This window comes from Carettochelys insculpta, chromosome 15 (genome assembly GCF_033958435.1).
Source record: "Carettochelys insculpta isolate YL-2023 chromosome 15, ASM3395843v1, whole genome shotgun sequence".
In the NCBI taxonomy this organism is placed as follows: Eukaryota; Metazoa; Chordata; order Testudines; family Carettochelyidae; genus Carettochelys; species Carettochelys insculpta.
This window is the reverse complement of record NC_134151.1, coordinates 17,757,085-17,776,900: the sequence shown is the minus strand read 5'-3', so window position 1 is coordinate 17,776,900 and position 19,816 is coordinate 17,757,085. Positions and strand designations below refer to the sequence as shown.

Genomic DNA, 19,816 nt, shown 5'->3' with positions numbered 1-19,816 from the left:
CTTATTAAATACAAAAACAAGATAAGAGGTATATTTTATTGGACCAATTTCTATCGGTGAGAGAGGGAAGTATTCAAGTCTGAGTAAGCTCAAAAGCTTGTATTTATTTCTCTCTGAAAGTTGGTCCAATAAGAAGTATTACCTTGCCAACTTTGTTTCTCTAATATCTTGGGATCAACACAGCTACAACACTACTGTGTAATAAACAGGTATCAAAGGACTTACGAACTGCTACTCTACCTCAAAATTGCCTGTGCTTATCCGAATATGTTCTCTCCCCCACACTGAAGTCAACTATTCTGCATAACACTAAACTATTACTCAAAACTAAATCACTATTCATAGTAAGAATTTCAAAGCCAGAGTACTCAGCGAAAAACATATAGATACTGTATTTAGTTGCAGTTTATCATTAGGAAAACTGATCTTAAGCCCTCCCAGGTACTTTGCTGCTTGATGACACAACAATTAGCATGCTATTAAAGCACAATGCTGTTAAAATTCTAGTCATTATACCTGCAAATGCTGAGACATTTTAAAACGAAAAGCTGCTCTTTCATAAGAACAAAAAACATCTAAAAATACACACATAAAAATTATTTTTGTGATCTCTCTGTTCCATTTTCACAAATCACCAGTTAAAGAGACTTGGACAGTCAATCAAAACTCCAAGTTTAAGATTCCATAACAGAAGAAAATCATGCCATGTTACCATTAAGGGCACCCACATGAACAAACTACCATTATGTACCTAATGATGAATGATAAGGCAGAGAGGGTTCGCTTGGATTCTTATTTGAAATAATTGCTGAGACTAATGTATCAATGGATGGATTAACAGAAAGGTGATTGTACATTATTTTGACGTAATAAAAATATTAAACCAATATAATAAGTGATTCCTTCATTTTAGACAGACATCTTGTGTGAAACTGTATTTTATTAAACTCACATTTGTTAAAAATTCTGACAAGCTGCTGATTATCAACATATATGTTTGTAATTAACACCAAATATTATTTTGAACACAAACCATCGCATGAAATAGTAATGAAAAAGCCTTCAAAATTAATAATGACTAAGTGGCATATTATGCTTAATAAAGATTTCAATAAAACAATAACCGAAAATTTAACTGAACCCATATAAAACTGAAGCACTCAAATGAAAATACAAAACAAACTACATAGACTGATCCAATGCTCACTGAAATCATTGTTAGTTTTTCCATTGTCGGCTCCTTGTTAGATCAGATATAAAATGAACACTAATTCAATGTAATACTTGAAACTGAATCTTCATTTATTTCTTTGCTACACCCATCCAAAGATGGACTCTTCCTAAAGAAAACAAAAATGAAAACACTGAAGCAATTTCTTGTAATATAAAAATATATGCAACAGTAATATTGATTATATAGTGCGTGACAAATGCTAAAGCTTTTATGCAGACTCCTTTCAGAATTCTGAAAATAAAAAGACTTATCACATACTTGCTGGTTCAGATCCCTAAACCTATTAAGTCTCCTTTGCAATACTCCAGCAGCATAAAGAAGATTTACAGATGGTTTAAGTAACCTGCCAAGATCTCCCATGGTACTAAAATCCTCTGGTATTATAGAACTAGTGCAGTTTTCCCTATATACTTCACTCTTTCACAGAGCCCGGACTAAGGGTTCTGTTTGGGGAAACAACATGGCTGGAGCGCTGCTGTTATCCTGTAATCATTAGGTACTGGAATGGTCCCTGGGATGTCCATGCACCAGGAACATGCCAAGCCTGCAGCCCTTCTCCACCAAAATTTGGGGTCAGGTCTCTCTTCCAGCCTTCCAGCTGCTCTCACACACTCTTCTCCCCATGCATCCCCCAGACCAATCTGCTGCCCCCGGGTGATTAAAAACAGCCTGGCAAGCCCTGCCCCTTCACCCCTCTCCCACTGAAATTCCCATCCATCCATCTTCCTAAGGCTCTGGGAAGGATTTTGGATGGAGGAGAGATGTGGGATCTAGTAGGCTGTTTAGGTGCTAGATGCAAGCTCTGGCGTGGGGCAGGGGATTAGGGTGCAGGAGGGGGCATGGAGCTGCTTGTAGCTGCTCACTTAGCTTGGCTGCTGGCACCTGCATCCCTATAGCCCCTGAGGCATGCATGGATGGGAGAAGCATGTGGGTCAGGAGCATGTGTGGACATCAGGCAGGCACAGGGAATGCACTGGGGAAGAGGAAGCATGCACAGGCATGGCAGGTGAGCAGCAGTGCACAGAGTGGGGTGCCCCAGGTAAGTATGGCACCCCCACTCCTTTGCACACTCCACTCCCTCCCAGAGCCCACCCCTCTTTATACCCCCAAATTCCTGCAACCCTGCAATTCTCCCCCTCAGAGCCTATATCCCTTGTCACCTCCTCCAATCCAGGTCAGAGCCTGCACCCAGAATCCATCATGGAGCAAGCACCCCTCAACCTCACCTGCACAAACACTCCCTCCCAGAGCCTACACCCCAATTCCCTGCCCCAGATCAGAGCCTGCACCCAGACCACCCTGACTCCAACCCAGAGCTTGCATCCCAAGCCCCCTCCTGCACCCTAATCCCCTGCCCCAGGCCAGAGTTTGCATCCAGCACCCAAACACCCTACTAGATCCCACATCCCTCTCCTATCCAAACTCCTTCCCAGAGCCTTAGGAAGGTGGGTGGATGGGAGTTTGAGTGGAAGAGGGGTGAAGTCTCTAGGCATTTTGAGCACCATCAAAATGTCTGTAAAGCTGCTGCCCCTGCTTGAAGCTATTACAGACCGATGCAAATTACAACTCAAAGGTTGCTGAAAGTTGCAGCATGCCCACACTGACCTCTGGGCATTCCCAAGTCTGGGAATGACTTATTAGAGGATATAATGATATAGTTACATTCATTGTGCACCCTCTTCAATCAGATCCTGTTATACACAGAGCTAGATCAAACCAAAAACCTAGTTCACTGTGTTTAGAATTATATATAACTGATGGCCCGAACATTCTGACTAAAACTAATGTACATCTTCATTCTGAAACTGCATATTATTCAGAACACTGAAACTACATATTAGATCATTTGAGACTGTTTAATTCTTGTACTTATATATCAGATAACTCCTTGAAGAGACATTTTATATTACTACAGAGCCTACATAGGTTAAAAAAATAATTCCAAACTGTCTACAACTCTGGCTTCAGCACTTCAGTTACATATTTACTAATATTCGCTTCAGCAGCTCTTTAAAAATACAATGACCCATATTTCTTAAATATATTATAGCTCACTCTTTACCAGTGCATTAAAGGAGAAAGTGTACACCAAAACCTTTCCCATGCTGCTGCACAGGGGAATCTAAAAACAGCATAAGAGAGCTAGGAGGCTGCAAGCACCACAAACAGACTAGCAGTTCCAGAGAGGGTTTGAGAGGGAAGGGTCGCAGCCATTGCCACCCACACACTGGTGGAAATGAATCAGGTAGTAAAAGTAAAATAAGAGCTGCTTCCCAACCTTTCAAAGGTAAAAAGCATTGCTGCTGATGGTGGCCCATATTCCTCCTTCTGCTCCCAAGTGTAGTTTAGACCAGGGTCCCAAACTTCTGGCACAAGGGTCACCCCCTGCTAGAGCTGTTGTGCAGTCTAGCCTGACATTACCAGTGGAGTGGCATGTCCAAACCAATTCCCCAAACCCTGCCCCTTCCTGCCATCAACCCCCACCATCACACCAAGATCCCCACTGTGCTCTGCTTCCCCACAGCTCCTGCCATTGAGCAGAGTACTGAGGGATGGGGGTGAGGGCTGCTGCCATGTACCAGGCTCCTCACTCAGTAACCCCAAGACCACATTCCTCAGGGGTGCCACAGGGGAAGGAGGGAGCAGTGGCAGCAAAGAGCAGGCTTGTGGACAGGTTCAGATATGCCCACCGGCCCCCACCCCCACAGTATTCCCAGGCTGGACTGCACAACCACTCTGGCTGGCAGGCTGGGAGTTTGAGATGCCTGGTTTAGATGTTCAAAAACCATATCTGAGTTTTATATTTAATGGACTACGATCTTTAATAAAAATGTTATGCTTTTATGTCTTTTAACAATATCTTAATGCATGTACTTTTCATTTTATTAAAACCTATCCTACCATTGAAATTCCTTGGCATTTGACTGACTACTTACTTGGACCACGCAGGAAACATCATTCTGTGAGCTTTGGTTCACATCACTGCCTGTGGAAGTATACAATATATAGGCTAAGTGACATAATTTTCATTTATACTGTATTCTCCCTAGTTTTACACTGAAAACATATGTACCACTAGAACTGGGAAAGACTTTCATCTTTCAAGAAAACTATCCACAGAAATAAAAAAATACAAGATTAATTTGCTAGTTGTATTAATTTAGTTTTTAAAAAATTGCAATACAAAATTGAAGCAAGTTGATTCAGATTTGTTATTTCAATTTATTTTTGCTATTTAATGAAAAATTAGGTCACGGAAGACTTATCTTGAGGCAATACTGAGCAAAATATGCTAGTTAAAAAGGAGGTATTGGGTTTAGGAATTTCAGCTAAATATGGCTTAATGAGAATCACATAAAAACATAAGAAAAATGAGTTGCAGGTAGCATAAAGTTTGTTTCAGTGGATGAAAATTATACCTAAAGATAAATTATATGACCTTGGATGATAAAAGGAACAGGTATCTAAATATAGGTGCGAAGTAAACAGCCCCTGTCCATTCAATCCCAAAATAAATACAAGCCTCTTCAGAAAGGAGCTCATGCCACCCCCTTAACAAATGAAAGATTAAATTAGGCGCCATAATTTTAAAAGGCTCTAAATCTGACAAGAGAAACAATGACAGTTCTCTGGTTTGTTGTGAGAATTTGAGTCAACTTTCTTGGATCCCTCTCAAAAATATAAAAAGCCTACCTAAGTTCTGACACATGCTCCATTTCTCCATATACGTAAAGATACAAAAAGCATCTTTTAAAAAAAATTAAACTAGGGAAGAAGTCACACGGCTAGCTGCATTTCTCTATTTCAGCAAAAACATCAAGGAGTCCTGTGGCACCTTAAAGATTAACAAATTTATTAAGGCACGAGCTTTTGTGGGATGCACATCACTTTGTCAAATGCACCAAGTGAAAGAATCAGATGGCAGGGATATACACATACACGCAGAGATGGGAGTGTAACATCAGTGTTAATAAGGCTAATTCCATCAGGGTGGATGTGGCCTACTTCCAACAGTAATAAGATGATGAGAATACCTAAAGGGGAAAATTAACTTCTTGTAATGAGATAGCCATGGTCCCTATTCAGATCCATTCTGATAAAAATTTGCATATGAATTCCAGCTCAGCAATTTCACATTGCAGTCTTCTTTCCCCCTGCCCCCAAATAAGTCTGTAACTGTGTGTCCAGGGAGGTTAAAGTGCTTTCCTACCAGTTTTTTAACGTTACTGATCTGAATGCAGTTCACAAAAGCTTATGCCCTAATAAATTTGTTAATCTTTAAGGCATCAAAGGACTCTCTGTTTAAATTAAGGAAGTTATTTTTCTTGTTTAAGTGCCAAATCCTGCAGTCCAAATAAGGGCTGAGCAAATGAACACCTTCAATGACTCAGGCAAGGAGGGACAATGTGGGAAAAATCTATGCACAAATCCACTACTTTCACATGCTGAAGAGCCCAACTTTGCTTTCATTTTGACAGCCAAACTACAGAAGAGGATTGTGGAGAGATCACAGATTTGATCAGGGAACAATAATAAAGATCTTCCAGACAAATCTCCTCCCTCAGAAAAGGAACACAAAGGCCTGGAAAAAGGATTCTCTAAGTGACCTCTTAAACTCTCACAGTCAATGCCCACGTATATGTGCTTGCAAAGAGGAGCAAAAGCGGGTATAAGTCAAACACAGTGCTATAGGTGTACAAGCCAAACCCCTCTTGTCCAACAACCTTGGGACCTGACTGGTGCCAGACGAGAGAATTTGCCAGATGACAGGAGGTCAATATTGTCTAGCATGTTACCAACACCTCCTCTGCTTAGTGGCTTCTTAGAAGACATGTAGGGGTAAATTACAGCTAAACAACAGCACAAAACACATGAGAGCCAGGAATGGTGGCTGTAAACAAATGTTATGGGACCATGGGAAACTTGGCCATATCCATGATAAATGGTCATGTGGCTAACTAAAATCATTCTGGATTACGGAGTTTGCCGGATGAGAGAGTTCTGGATTACAGGGGTTAAACCTGTATGTTTACTGTGTACATTCCATGAATGGAAACAAGCAAGCATACACATCAATAAGTTTGATACCACATAAACAACAAGGCAGTATCTTTCACTGGGTAGAGTCTTATGGATGTATTTTAGAATGATGTATGTGTAAAATTCATGCAGATAACATATATAAAGGTTTAGTAACAGAAGCCACTAACAATAGCTTATATTACATCATGACGTAAACTATCAATACTAATATGTAATATGCAGATGCACTGAGACAATATGCCAGTTTTAATATAACGGAGAACATTTAATGGATTTGGTAAATTCTCTTTCCTAAAACTAATCAAATTGGCAAGCCAGAAATTTCTATTAAGTTTGTCAGTATGTACTGTATTACCTGAAATTGTAGTAGCATCAACAACAACTCTGATTGAAGTTGTGTCTATTTGGCGCCAGCTGTAATTCCAAAGTCATTTCCCACTAATAAAATAGTGGTAGTCAAGCCACAGTTATCTAAATTCATCCTCAAGTTATGTTAAAGAAGGTTAAATTTCACATTTATGGGAGATTATTTATGAGTTACACAAAGTCAAACTATTTCCAATTTTATATTTCAGCTGAAAAAATTACTTACCTTCAAATATTCCCCTTATTTCATCAGCACCCATAAATAAGTACATTACACATTCTACACTGTCAAAAATGTACATACTCCATTCACTTTTATGTTTTTCATATTGCAGAGTGTACAGAGCTACTGCCACCATCACTTTCCACTTACACACGCTCACTACAAGACACAACGGAACTAGAGAACAGCTAAAATACAGGTAAGAATGATCAAGTACTGAATAAAATCCATAATTTGTGAGTTATAAAAGCACATCATCCAAAAGTAACAACTTAATGGTTCCAAATTTACAGCTCTTTAGTCAATGCTTACGTATTAACCTATCTGTAGTCTCTAACGTACTAAAATGTTATTGGTTCATTACCTACCTTCAACATTAAATGGACTACAAGTTAAGAGTCTGCCTCTAAACTTTTCATTTTCTTCAAGCATTTTTGAAATTACTTTCAATACACCATGAAAAACTTCAGACTAAAAATAAAGAAAGAGCATTCTCAATGAATAGAGCCAGCTTGTTTTTAAAATCTCCTATTATTAGGATTTTGAATTTCTATGATTGAGTAGTCAAAGGTAGTCAATCTGCATCTTGTTTGTAATTCGAGTAAGTGACTACATGTGTGAACATAAAGCACATTTACGTTACAAACCTAAAAATCAGTGCTGGATCATTCGTCTACATTTTTAATTCACTTTCCCCCCCCCGGAGCTCTCATTATTCACCAGCTGTAATCCTCTCCTTCCTGAGGAGGAGAACTGGATGTGACTCCTTGGGGAGCCACTAAAGTCTCTTCAAGATCAACAAGTTAAGAAATACATGAAAGAAATTCAAGATGATTCTTTTCCCAAGGAGTCAAACACACTCTCTTCCCATAGTTCCTTCCCTGTACAGGCTGAATCTCTTGTGTGGCACCCTCAGAACCTAATTGGTGCCAGATAAGAGAATTTGCTGGACCACAGGAGGTCAATATTGTGTAGCACATTACTAATACTTCCACAGCTTCCTGGACTCTTACACATGCAGGGGTACAATACAGCTAACAGCAGCACAGGATACTGAGAACCACTAAACAAACTTTACCGTAAACAAACTTTAGGAGACCACAGGAAACTTGGCTATACCCATGATAAGTGGTCATTTGGCTAACTAAAATCATGTCAGACTACAGATGCTGCCAGACAAGAGCATTTCAGATTAGAGATTTGATCTGTAGTACAATTTAAATTTAGACAATTTAGCCATCAGATTCTACCACAACAACCACTTGACCTCCTCTGATAGAGCAATATTACTTACTTTATGTCATCTATAGACCTTCACTTGAAAAGGACAAAACTCACTCTGTAACTTGCACTTTTCAAACTGACATAACGAAACTGAAACACTAATAAATTCAGATATTTTAACACACCAAAAACAGATTACGGTATCTAAAGTAACATGTTGAAGTTATGGCATCATTTTGACTATCCACAGTAAATCTGGTTTAAATTTAATGAAAATTTCTTCAAGTTTCAGTGCTAAAATATCACACACTTTTCTCTTCTCTTTCTGGAGACTAATGAACTAGAAGGGAGCATAGCTGTTCCATTGAAGTCACTTTTTTTGTTGTTGTTGTTATTTTCAGTTGAGGGAAAGGAGCCCTTTTGTGTTCAGGAGCCATTGACTCACACAAAAATCAGTCAAGGGCCTCATAAGAAAAAAAAAGGCAAAAAACACAAAAAAGCCTACAAAACCTCACTCACTTTCAACTTGGGGCACTGGGGCTTACCCCATTCTGGACAACCAGTGCTTGCACTCGAGCATGATGGACGCAGCCAAGGCTCGAGGCTCCCAGCCTGCAGCAGAAACTTGCTAGCGGCTAGATCAAATTAAACAAAGGGCAAGATTACCCATTTTAATCATGTATGTGAGACATTAGTGTATTATATCAGTGCTGGTTACTTGTACCTCACATACGATAAATTTCATATTGAATTGCCATTTTAAAAAGTCTTTTTTTAAACTTCAAGAATTGGATGAACTACTCAACAGTACCAAAAGCAACTCCACTGCCTAGAATATACACATAGAGGCAGAATTTGGCCCTTACAGGCTTGATCCAGCAAGGTGTGATGCACTCTGACCTTAAGCTAGCTAAGCATTTCAGCCTATGCTTTAAATCATATGAACTACTGGTGTTAAAATTAAGCACATGCTCAAGTGCTTTGCTGGATTGGGGCCCAAAATCTTAGAACTTGCAGGATCAAACTCTGAAGAGGTGAAGATAATCCTAATTTTTACTTCTTCAAATTAAACGTCCTATAACCGAGTATTGTTTCAACCCTTTTGTATCTTTCACACCCCAGTCTTACAAACATATTGAGTGCAGTTTATCTTTTAAAATGGAAAAGTTAGTTTAAGACCCACATTTTATACCTTTTCTTTTCTCCTTTTCCTTACTTTACTGGCAACTTTAGAAGTGAAAGGGAATCCAAACTTATCAGCCTGATTTGTCTGAATGTCACCTACAATAAAAAATTAAAATAAAGAGCTTGACTATGCCAAACTAGTGAGGATTCTCCATCCTTCCAAATTAAACACTTGACATTTTGGGTGCTGGCTGACAAATATCAGATCACACCATTCTGTTTATCACCTCATTTTCTTCCATTACAATTATTAGTATCTGATATATCAAACTACTTTAGTAAATAATACTCTCTAACAAGTGAAAGTGTAGGCATTAAGCATTCAGGTGGTGTACCATTGGCTTCTCGTTCTCATTTTTCTTGATAGTATCCACTAAAATTCTGTTTGAGCTAAAGTAATCAAAAGTGATACTGAAGTCATATCTTGCTTGCTGCCAGTAATAAAACCATTTTGGCAGAACAGTACAAATAGAGTCAATGAAGATTTCACTCCTGTACTCAACGTAATTTAAGCTTTCTTCTCACACATTCAATGAACTGCTCTTATATGGTGATAAAGTGACAGCAAATAGACTAGATAATAAACTAATACAACTGTTGTCTTTATTTCTGCAATACACCATAGTGGATAGTCCGACTCTACCATCCTTAAACTAAGTATATTGGACATTGCCAATACAAGGACTTTGTAAAACTTCCTAGGGTTAATAATTCTGTAAAACTAATACAGACTTCCTGCTGTCCCCAGAATCTCACCCAAGGCCCAGGTTCCCACCTTGAGAGCGGGAACAAGTTTTCAATTTTCATCCCAACTCCTTTTCTGTGGCAAAAACTGAGCTTTTTAGCAACATGAGAAGTTTCTAGACGTGAAAATTTATTTTTTTTAAATACAAACAAATGGAAATATATTCCTACCTCATTTGGTCAGACACAAAGAAAAACAACACTGAAGACATGCATAGACATGAGCTTGAGTACTCCAGATCCACTACTCTATCTGGGGTCTATAAAACAAGGTGAGGGAGTGTGCAGGAACTGAAGACGGATCACGCTAACGCCTAATGACTGATTTCAGTGACTCTGGTCCCCTTTCTGCGCGGTGAGGAACGTGGGAGGCTGCACAGTGAGAGGACAAAGCTGCCTTCACCCCTGAGAGCGGGAGGGCCCCTCTGCCATTCACCAGGGCACCGAATCTAGAGCAAAGGCACTTAGAGATATTTACTTGCCTAGAAAGTTATCCATTCGCCTCCCCCCGTTGCTGCACCAGACTCGAGGCCCCTCCGTGCCATTGCGTGTGGAAGGGCAGTTACCAGCCACGCAACAGAGCAGGGAGGCGGCATCGCCCGGCTCAGGTAGAACCAGACAGTCCACAGTGATTACCCGCCCATGCCACGTGACGAGGAGTGGGATGTCGGTCAGCCCCTGGGGTTCCTCGGGGATAATCCCTCAGGCTCAGGGGACCACCGCCCCTTCCGCAGACTGGCGCGTACCGTGCGGTTGGCCACCTCGGGGTGCGAGGGCAGGGCTCATGGCTCCCCCCGCCTGACCGCACTGGCTCAGGCCCTGGGCGGCAGGACACGACCCGGCGCCCTCGGGATTCTGGCCAGCTACTGTGCCAGGCGGCAGTAGGAACCAGCGGCTCCCGCGAGCTTCCCAAGGAGCAGCTTCACCCTTCAACACCACACGATCCTGCCCTCGCCTCAGGCTCAAACCGGAAGGAGAGGGCACAGCTTCCTCTACGACACCGGAAGTCAGCGATTTCTCCTCACAACGCGTATGGCCGCGGCGCCTGCCGCCATATTGGATCACAGAGCCGCAGCGGTGGGCGCCGAAGCTGTTTACGTAAACTATCCTCATGCGCTCCCTGGCAGCGTGGGATTTCATCCTCTAGGCAGCCCGAAAGCCAGGCGCGGACCCTCGCTTCTCTCGCACGAGGCTCGAGGACAGTTTAAGCCAAACCAACAGAGAGGGGAATGCGCAGCAGTAATCCGCGTGGGACAGCCCACTGGCTTGTGCGGGGGATCTGTCCGATAGACCCTGCTAGGACTGGAGGAGACCATTGAGATTTGGCGGGGAGAGGCCACTGGTTTTGGGAAGCAGGACTGTTTGGAAGACACCCCTCCCCCCCACTGGAAGTGGAAGAGACCCTTGAGATTTGGCGGGCAGAGGCCAATGGGTTTGAGCAGGAGTGACTCTTAGGTGAACCCATTCGGAATTTGGGGTGTGGGGGAAAGAGCATTGGGACTGGGGGGTAGTGTCCTATTCAGGGGGGAGGCAGGAATCTTAGGGAGCCCATTAAACATGAGTGAGGGCGCAGGAAAAGCTCAGTCACTTGCAGGGTAGCTATTCTAAAAGCTACCTGGGATTCTGCAGCTGCTTCCTGCGCTGATCTAATTCTCAGCTGGAGATCCTGAGGCAGGTGGCAGTAGAACGTGGTCTGTATTGTGCCACGTAGGGAGTAGGGAAGACAGTGGAGGGTTAATTTACCAACTGTACAAGACTCATACTTCCAAAATGTGAGCTCTGATTTGCAGTCACAAGACAACCATTTTCTTAACTGTAATTGGGTAACAAGTTCGTTAGCATGTAATGGCTGGTCACTGTAGAATCAGCCTGACTAAGAAGAATGCAGTACAAGCTGTATTATAAACCTACCATAAACACTTGATTGAACAGCAACAAAATCCACTAATGCATCTGTGCCATAATGCTGCTGGTGGTGGAAGCGTTAGTCATAATTTACCCACTTGTCAAAATATTTCCCACCTTTCTAGAATCAGATTAAACGAAGTTTAATTTGATCCATGTTATTTAAGGCTTTGTTCAAAGTTTATCACTACCTGGTCTGGTTCTTATGTTACCAATACCTGGAGTATTTATGCATACATTTTTATTTTGATTTATAGCAATATCAATTTACTTTTTTTTTTTTTTTTTTACTGTGGCTGCTTTCATACAATGTTAAAATTCATCAGTATAATCCAGTAAACTTGACCCTAGCTTGTTCTTGTAGCTCTAGCTACAAGTGCAAATGCAGATTTAAACCATGTATGGAGGTTTTTGCCCCAGGTTCAGTTTTGAAATTGTGGTCTCAGTAGACTCACCGTCAAAAGATTGCATAATGCAGTATTGAGAATATTCCCATTCAGTTCTGCATCTGCTGCATTTGAAAATGTTCTAATGTGTAGATTGGGTTTTGTCACTTACCAGATTTTTCCAGATCAGATTTTCAAGAGCATATATTAAAGTATAAGCTCTTTGATTTTGCTTACTCAGGTAAGCATTTTGAAAATATCAATGAATATTTTTTAGCGAGTTAAGGCATTGAATTGGTCAGAAGAACTAAAAAATTACAAGTTAAACTGAACAAATACTGGGTAAATTATTCCCGTACTATTTTTAATGTGACATGAGATTTACAATGTAAAATATGTTGACAAAATACTTGTTTTTCTTACAGCCTGATCCCAGGCCCTGTGAAGGTAAAGGTAGTCACTCCATTAACTTAAGTGGCTTTTGAATGAGACCTATGAGTCCTAAATTTAAAAAGCCATTTTAACAGCATCTGGACTGTCAAACACTGCAGTTAAAGGGAGAGTGTTGATCAAAAATATTCCACAAGATGGCAGTCTTACATATATAAAAAAACATTTAAATTAAATCCGTGTTGCTGTGGAAACCAGAGGATGAAATAATTAAAGACAATAAATCCTTCTCCAGGATTTTCAGCTGTTTTATACATTGTAGATAAAGGGCGTTTTGTGCACGTTCATGGAAGGAGGGAAAAATATGTGAAAACATTCTGATAGTTTGTCAGAAATAATTATTTTTCCATGATAAATTTAGTAATGGCCTCCATTCCATATACAATAAAAATAGATTATGTACATGCAGTCTAACTATCAGCTGAACCACATGATCAATGAATGAATATAAAATAGCTCCGCAGTCACATTAAAAAAATAAACAAAGATAGTAAAGATCCTGATGGGTTAACAAAAGAGTTCAGTCAGTTCCAGATCTGAGGGCAGCTCCCTTGAGAATGCTCCACTCTCAGAATGCATATCTAAGACTGTCAGGTGATAAGAGTGTAAAAGAGGGAAGGGTTCTTAAATATGCAGGGCCCAAGCCACATAAGCAAGCATGTTTCTCTGACGTAACCAATAAACAGAAGAATCCATTTTGATAATAGAAGTATTTTACACTTAAGTTGAAAACTTGATGTATATTTCTGCCTATGAGTACAGTTTGCCAGCTGGCATTCAGCATCCCTCCTCTGCTCCTGTCAATAGCTCTGTGGATGACAGTTATAAGAGGCTTGCCAAATGGATGGTATGATGAGCATCTGTGCTTTATGCTGGTCTTTCAATCTTCACTGATTCAAATGCATATCCTTTATGTGACAAGTTCTTTCCATCCTTCCCACCATGTTCAGAAGGCAGAGGCAGATTTACAATGAAACATACTGTGCCCTGGCATGGGGCACCCCAACAACATAGAGCCCCCAAGGCCAGACAGTCTATCACCAGGTCCAGCACCATCCCCACCACCCAGCTGGGGGAGAACCCAGGAGCCTCTGGAGAGCCAGTTGAAGGTGGTGAGCAGTGCAAACATGGTCTAGAAGGCTTCAAAGGAGCATGGGGCAGCCGTGCAGCCAGCAGGAGAAAAGTAGCATCTTGAAGCGGGAAAGCAATATTTCTTGCCAGCTGCCTACTGTGTGGCTACCTAATGGTCTTCAGAAGCCTTTCAGTCCATGTCATGCTGCTGGGCAGAACCTGCTGAGTGCCAGCTGCCTGCAGGATGGGGAAGACGGTTGGCCATGGTAGTAGATGGCAGGAGTTGGGAGAAGGCAACAGATGGGGGATGGAGAGCCTGCAAGATACCCAGCTGGCCTGAAAAAACTGCACTCTGAAGCAGGAAAGCATGGCTTCTCTTCGGCAGCAGGCTGTATGGCTGTGGTGCTCTCTCCTAAGTCCTCAAGCCCCTGTAATATTGAACTGCAGTTGGCCATCACCTAGTTAGGGGCTGCTGCCTATGGTGGGGGGTGGGAAGAAGAATGTCTGGGGATGGAGGTGCAGGGGGGCACTCAGCTGGCCAGTGGCACTGTGACCCCCATCATATTCAGGTGGAGCACACGAGTCTCTGCCCACTTCTCCAGGATAGCAAGTGCAGGGCCACTGTCCTACACAGGAGTGGAGATCTTTATAATCCCCTCTGTCAGCAATCCTCTCTAGCCCCACCATGGCAGCTCTGCTCCTTCCACCTGAGGCCCTGCTACCAAAAATCTCTGATAGGACGCGCAGGGGTGCACATAAACCTTCAGTGGAGTACCCATTGGAATGCTACTTGAAGAAGAACATTTCATTTTACTGAAAATGCTGAGGACTGTGCTTTGAGAGCACCAATTGGTTTGTGTAGACTTCTGGATGATGGTTTACAGGCAACTTTTCCAAATGTAGAAACCATTCTGAAAATATTTTTACCACCACCTGTCACAAATGCTTGTGGTGAATGGTCTTTTTCTGTATTGACACAAGTTAAAATTATATGTGAAATACCATGAGGAACATTGGACAAGTTTGGCAATACTGATGCTTGAAAATGCCTCTTTACACAATATTACTAATGATGACTATTGACAAATTTGTCAAGGAAAAGTATGGAACGAAAGCTAGCTGAATAGTTTTTTCAAAGTGATTAAGTTATCATTTATGCATTTTTTCATACTAGCATAATGCAAATACAACCCTTCATCTAGCCCAGAAGCTCTCAAACTGTGCTCCGAGAATTCCATTCAGGTTGACTCAAGAAAGATCTTTACAATAGCTAATGGCACAAACAATATTTGTAAAGGTTATTAAGTGGTCCACTGAGACCCTCAAGTGGTCTGAAAAAAAATACAAAAACACTTAAGGTGCCTCACTTTATTTTCATTTGCATCTTATATAGGAAGGGGCTGAATTAAAAATAATAGAAAATGGGAGGAGCAGGAAGAATGAATGGTCTTTTTCTTGGCTGGGTCTCCAGGGCCCACTAACTAAATCTACCCTGGCCAGAAGGAAACTTGATTTTTGACAGAAACTTCAATCCAGCACTCCTGCATTTACTGTTAGTTGTAGGCAAAACTGATTACATATAAAGTCTTCACAGTTTTGCAGGTGCAAAATGGGAGTATGCTGGCCAATATCACTACAAGTTGACACGCAAATATCACGAGTTGAAATCTAGCTTGTTAAATACTCACTCCTTCATAAGGGTCTCTGATATTACTGTTTAAGTCTCAATTATTGTTTTTCCTTCCTCAGATACTAGTACAGCGTAAATGTTCACAAATCTTTCTTTGAGTGTATTTGTGGGCAGTGTAAACTCCATGTTCTGTGATCACTATTTCTTATCCAAAAAGAATCAGTGAAATAATGTCCACCTAATTATTTTTCCATTTGATAAATGTTTGTATGTAATGCCACCTTCAGGAACTTTTGGGGGCCGTCATAGCAATATGGAGAGTTGTTTAGCACATACCTAATAGCTGCAGTGAACTGTGAGACAGTTTCTCTGGTCCACACCTCCAGCTTCCTATAGTTGGAGGCTGCATTATCAACTCAGCTGAAGGAGCACTAGAGCAATGCTGAGTACTGTTATAAGCATCAGTGATGTAGCTATGCTTCGGGTCTGACGTGTAGGCTTGAAGTCACTATATGCCATAAGGAGAATCGTAACATCAATATGGTTTTTGAGCTTGGTTACTGATCTTGGTCTAATAAGTATTTCTAAAGAAGCAAATCTAAGGTAGTGTTTTAATACAACACAGGAAATTTATATTGTATAACAGCATATTTATAGCCCCATTGATAGCTTTTAGTATACTTGAGTGTTGGTTTGTCTTCCTTTTTAATTCTCTCTTACGAAATACCATATGGATCAGCTGCTCTTCTGCACTTCATTTCTTAAAGGCAGCATCTGCATTCCGTTGGCTTTAAAAATGCCTGATATTGGTTAATATTAAATCAGGTGCTTGCACCTCCTTTGGCCATTCATTCTAAATGGAGTTTGTCTTTTACTTGTAAGTCTTATAGTTCATGTGTTTGAAACTTAAGTCAGTCAATATATGCATCCAGCCAGCCAGCAGCCCAACTGACTTCTCAAGCAGGTTCCCTGCCTGCCCAGCCACAGGAGGGGCCATGTGTCTCTGTGAACAGTTAGGAACTTGAGGGGAGGGCGAGGGTTAATTTGTGTGCTGCCTGTGCATCAAAACAGGCAGCTCCCATTGGTAAGAAACCAACCAATGGACTTGTTTAGGGGACTGGCAGCATGTGAAGTTTTTTTTCCCCCTACCTCCCCTGGATTTGCAACTGCTGAAAAACAAACAGGCCCTGAAGCCACTTTTCTGAGCAGTGTGCAGGGGCAGGGCAAGCAGGAAGCCTGGATCCAGCTGCTTGGCAGGCCAGATCCTGCCTAGGCCATATTTTTGCCCAGCCCTGCTTAACCAGAATAGCTGCACTGCTACAAAATGGTGTTCAGGGTGGCAGCCTAACCAAGACATGGATTCTTAGACTGGCCTATTTCAGAGCTGATCATAGAACTGGGAAAGGGCACCACTGAATCTAAGGAGGTGAGATTTAGGAGTTGCTGTAGGAAAGACAAACCCATGGGACTAAAAGAAAGAGACAATGAAAGAGAGAGAGGGGAAAATGGAGAAATAGTAGAGGAAGAAGAGAAACAAAGAGCAGAATGAGCAGTTAGCCTAAGGGAGGTAAAGGTATATTTTCCCACTAAGTGATGCTGACCATGACAGAAGAGCAGTGAACAAACAGTAAACAACCACATTTTAGTACATAAAAAGTTCTAATCTCATTGAATGAGTGGACCATTGGCCTATAACAAAGGCCAGTAACCTTCAGCATGCAGCTCATTGGGGTAATATGCTGGCATGCTGTTAAGATACTTTGTTTATATTAATCATCCACAGGCATGGCCTACCAACAGCCCATTTCTGGCCAATGGGAGCTGCAGGTGCAATGATGCAGGTTGTAGGAGCATATTGACTGCTGCTTCCCACAGCTTGCTTTGCCAGGAATAGCAAACTGCAACCATTGGGAGCTGGGTGGGAGGGTTGGGGGGTGCTGTGCCTGCAGATGGTCAATGTAAATAAAATGTCTCACAGCCTGTCAGTGGATTAGCCTGATGGGCTGCATGCCAAAGGCTGCCAAGCCCAGAACCATAACAAAAGCTAGAATTCAGCCCTCACTTCAGAAGTTTAGCACCTCCTGTTTAGAAGATAAGTAGCCTTAGCAGGATTAGATTATTGGTATATTTCCATCTGTACAATCTAAATGTACAGATAGGCAAAGAAAATGCTGTTTGAAAACTTAGATTGATTTAAGGCTATTTATTTACTTTGTATGTTTTGTTATATGATGTTAACAGTTTGTGATTTAATGGTTAAAGTGTTAACTTTTGGAATCTCAATAGCTCCACTACTGTCATTAAATAAGGGTTCAACCATCTATAAATTTTTCACAACTGTTAAAATTTAAAATACATAAAAATTGGACACTTAAAAATAAACATTGGCATTGTCCATTTAAATGATTGTGATTTTTTAAAATTCTACTGGGCCTGCCTAAACGTAAGTAAAGTGAAAAATATTAAGGTGAAGTGAACTCATAGGGGAATTTAGATAGACAGAATGGTCATCAGAACTGAATATATCTAAGGTAGTTTGTCACTTTTTTTTGCTACTAGGAGCCACCTTGTGACCTTCCTTAACTGTATCAAGATCTCAGGGTCAGAGAATCCTAGGGCTGGAAGGGACCTCAGGAGGTCATCGAGTCGATTCTGCTTTAGGCAGTGGACTGAACCTTAACTAAATCATCTCTGCCAGGGCTTTGTTGAGCTGGGACTTAAAGTTGTAGGGATGGAGATTCTACCACCTCTCTAAGTAACGCATTCAAGTGCTTCACCACTCTCCTGGTGAAACAGCTTTTCCTAATAACCAACCTACACTTCCCCCTCCATAACTTGAGACCATTGCTCCTTGCTATGCCATCTGCTACTGAGAGTAGCCTCTCTCGAGTCCCCACTTCAGGAACTTGTAGGCTGCTGTCAAATCGCCCCTCTTCTGCAAACTAAATAAACCCAAATCCCTCAGCCGCTTCTCATATATCATGTGTTCCAGCCCCCTAATCATTTTCATTGCTCTGCACTGGACACACTCCACCGTATCCACATCCTTGCTGTACTGAGGGACTCAGGACTGGACACAATGCTCCAGATGTAGCCTCACCAATGCTGAATAGAGCAGAATAACAACTTCTCTAGATCTGCTGGAAATGCTCCTCCTAATACACCTCACTATGCCGTTAACCTTCTTGGCTACAAGGGCACACTGTTGACTCATATCCAGCCTCTCATCCACTGTAATCCCCAGGTCCTTTTCTGCTGTACTGCTACTTAACCAGTGACAGAGAGATAGCCGGGAATTCCACAGAGACTTTAACAGTCTGCACTCCACCGTCAGTTTACACCTGGACCACTACACACAAGAGGTACATTTCCTGGACACTCTACTACAACTCAATGATGGCCTGATCAGTACCACACTCTACCAGAAACCGACTGACCACTATACTTACCTACATGCTTCTAGCTTCCATCCTGTACATACAACACAATCCATCATTTAGTCAAGCCCTTAGGTACAATCACATCTGCTCTGATCCTACTGACAAGAGACCAAAAACTACAAGATCTCTACCAAACATTCATAAACCTGAATTAGTCATTGGGAGAAACAACAAATTGACAGGACCAGACGAATACCCAGAAACCAACTACTCCCAGAATAACAGAACACAACTGGTCACTACCTACAATCCCCAACTCAAACTACTGCAACCCATCATTAAAGACCTACAACCTGTCCTAAATCAGGATGCCACACTCCAGAAAGCCCAGGCCTGTTCTCTTCTATAGACAACCTCCCAACCTTATCAGGATTCTCACTAGTAACCACAGGCTATACCACAATACCACCAATCCTGGAACTTTTCCTTCCAACAAGCCCCGTTGCCAACTTTGTCCACATATCTATTCTGGAGGTTGTCATCATTGGAGCTATTTAAGAGCAAGTTGGATGGGCATCTGTAGGGGATGATCTAGTTTGGGGTGAGCAAACTTTTTATATCAGGCCCCACTTTTCAACCTTGCAATTAGCAGCCCCATTCCCAACCTGTTTAATGTAATACAAACCGATGGAAATTTTGGATATGTTTGTATGGAAAAAGCTTTTCGGCATGTGGTAGGAAATAAATATGTAGAATGTAAAAACTTTATTAATTGGTACATAAATGTGAATTCAGACAAAGACAGTAACATATTTCAATAATTTTAAGGGGATGAATGAGCTTGAGACCCAGCAGGTAATCATGCTTGCCTCCCTTATGAAATGTCACACCCCCCTTGCAGGAACCACCCCCTCCCACACACACACTTTGTGCACCCCTGATCTAGAGGGCACTTGGGCCTGCCATGAGGGCAGA

At 41.6% G+C, this 19,816-nt stretch overlaps 1 protein-coding gene across 2 annotated transcripts in view; it reads right to left on the bottom strand.

Moving 5' to 3' along the window:
- Positions 1–10,981, bottom strand: part of NSG2 (neuronal vesicle trafficking associated 2) — a 78,375-nt gene extending 67,394 nt beyond the window's left edge. Inside the window, exon 1 of one of the 2 annotated variants that reach the window (XM_075009519.1) lies at positions 10,766–10,981. The gene's annotated coding sequence lies outside the window, so the exon portion shown is untranslated. Of the gene's footprint in view, positions 1–9,282; positions 9,357–10,765 lie in introns of those variants that run through there. The other variant, XM_075009520.1, reaches the window with a different exon arrangement.
- Between the last annotated feature and the right edge of the window lie 8,835 nt (positions 10,982–19,816).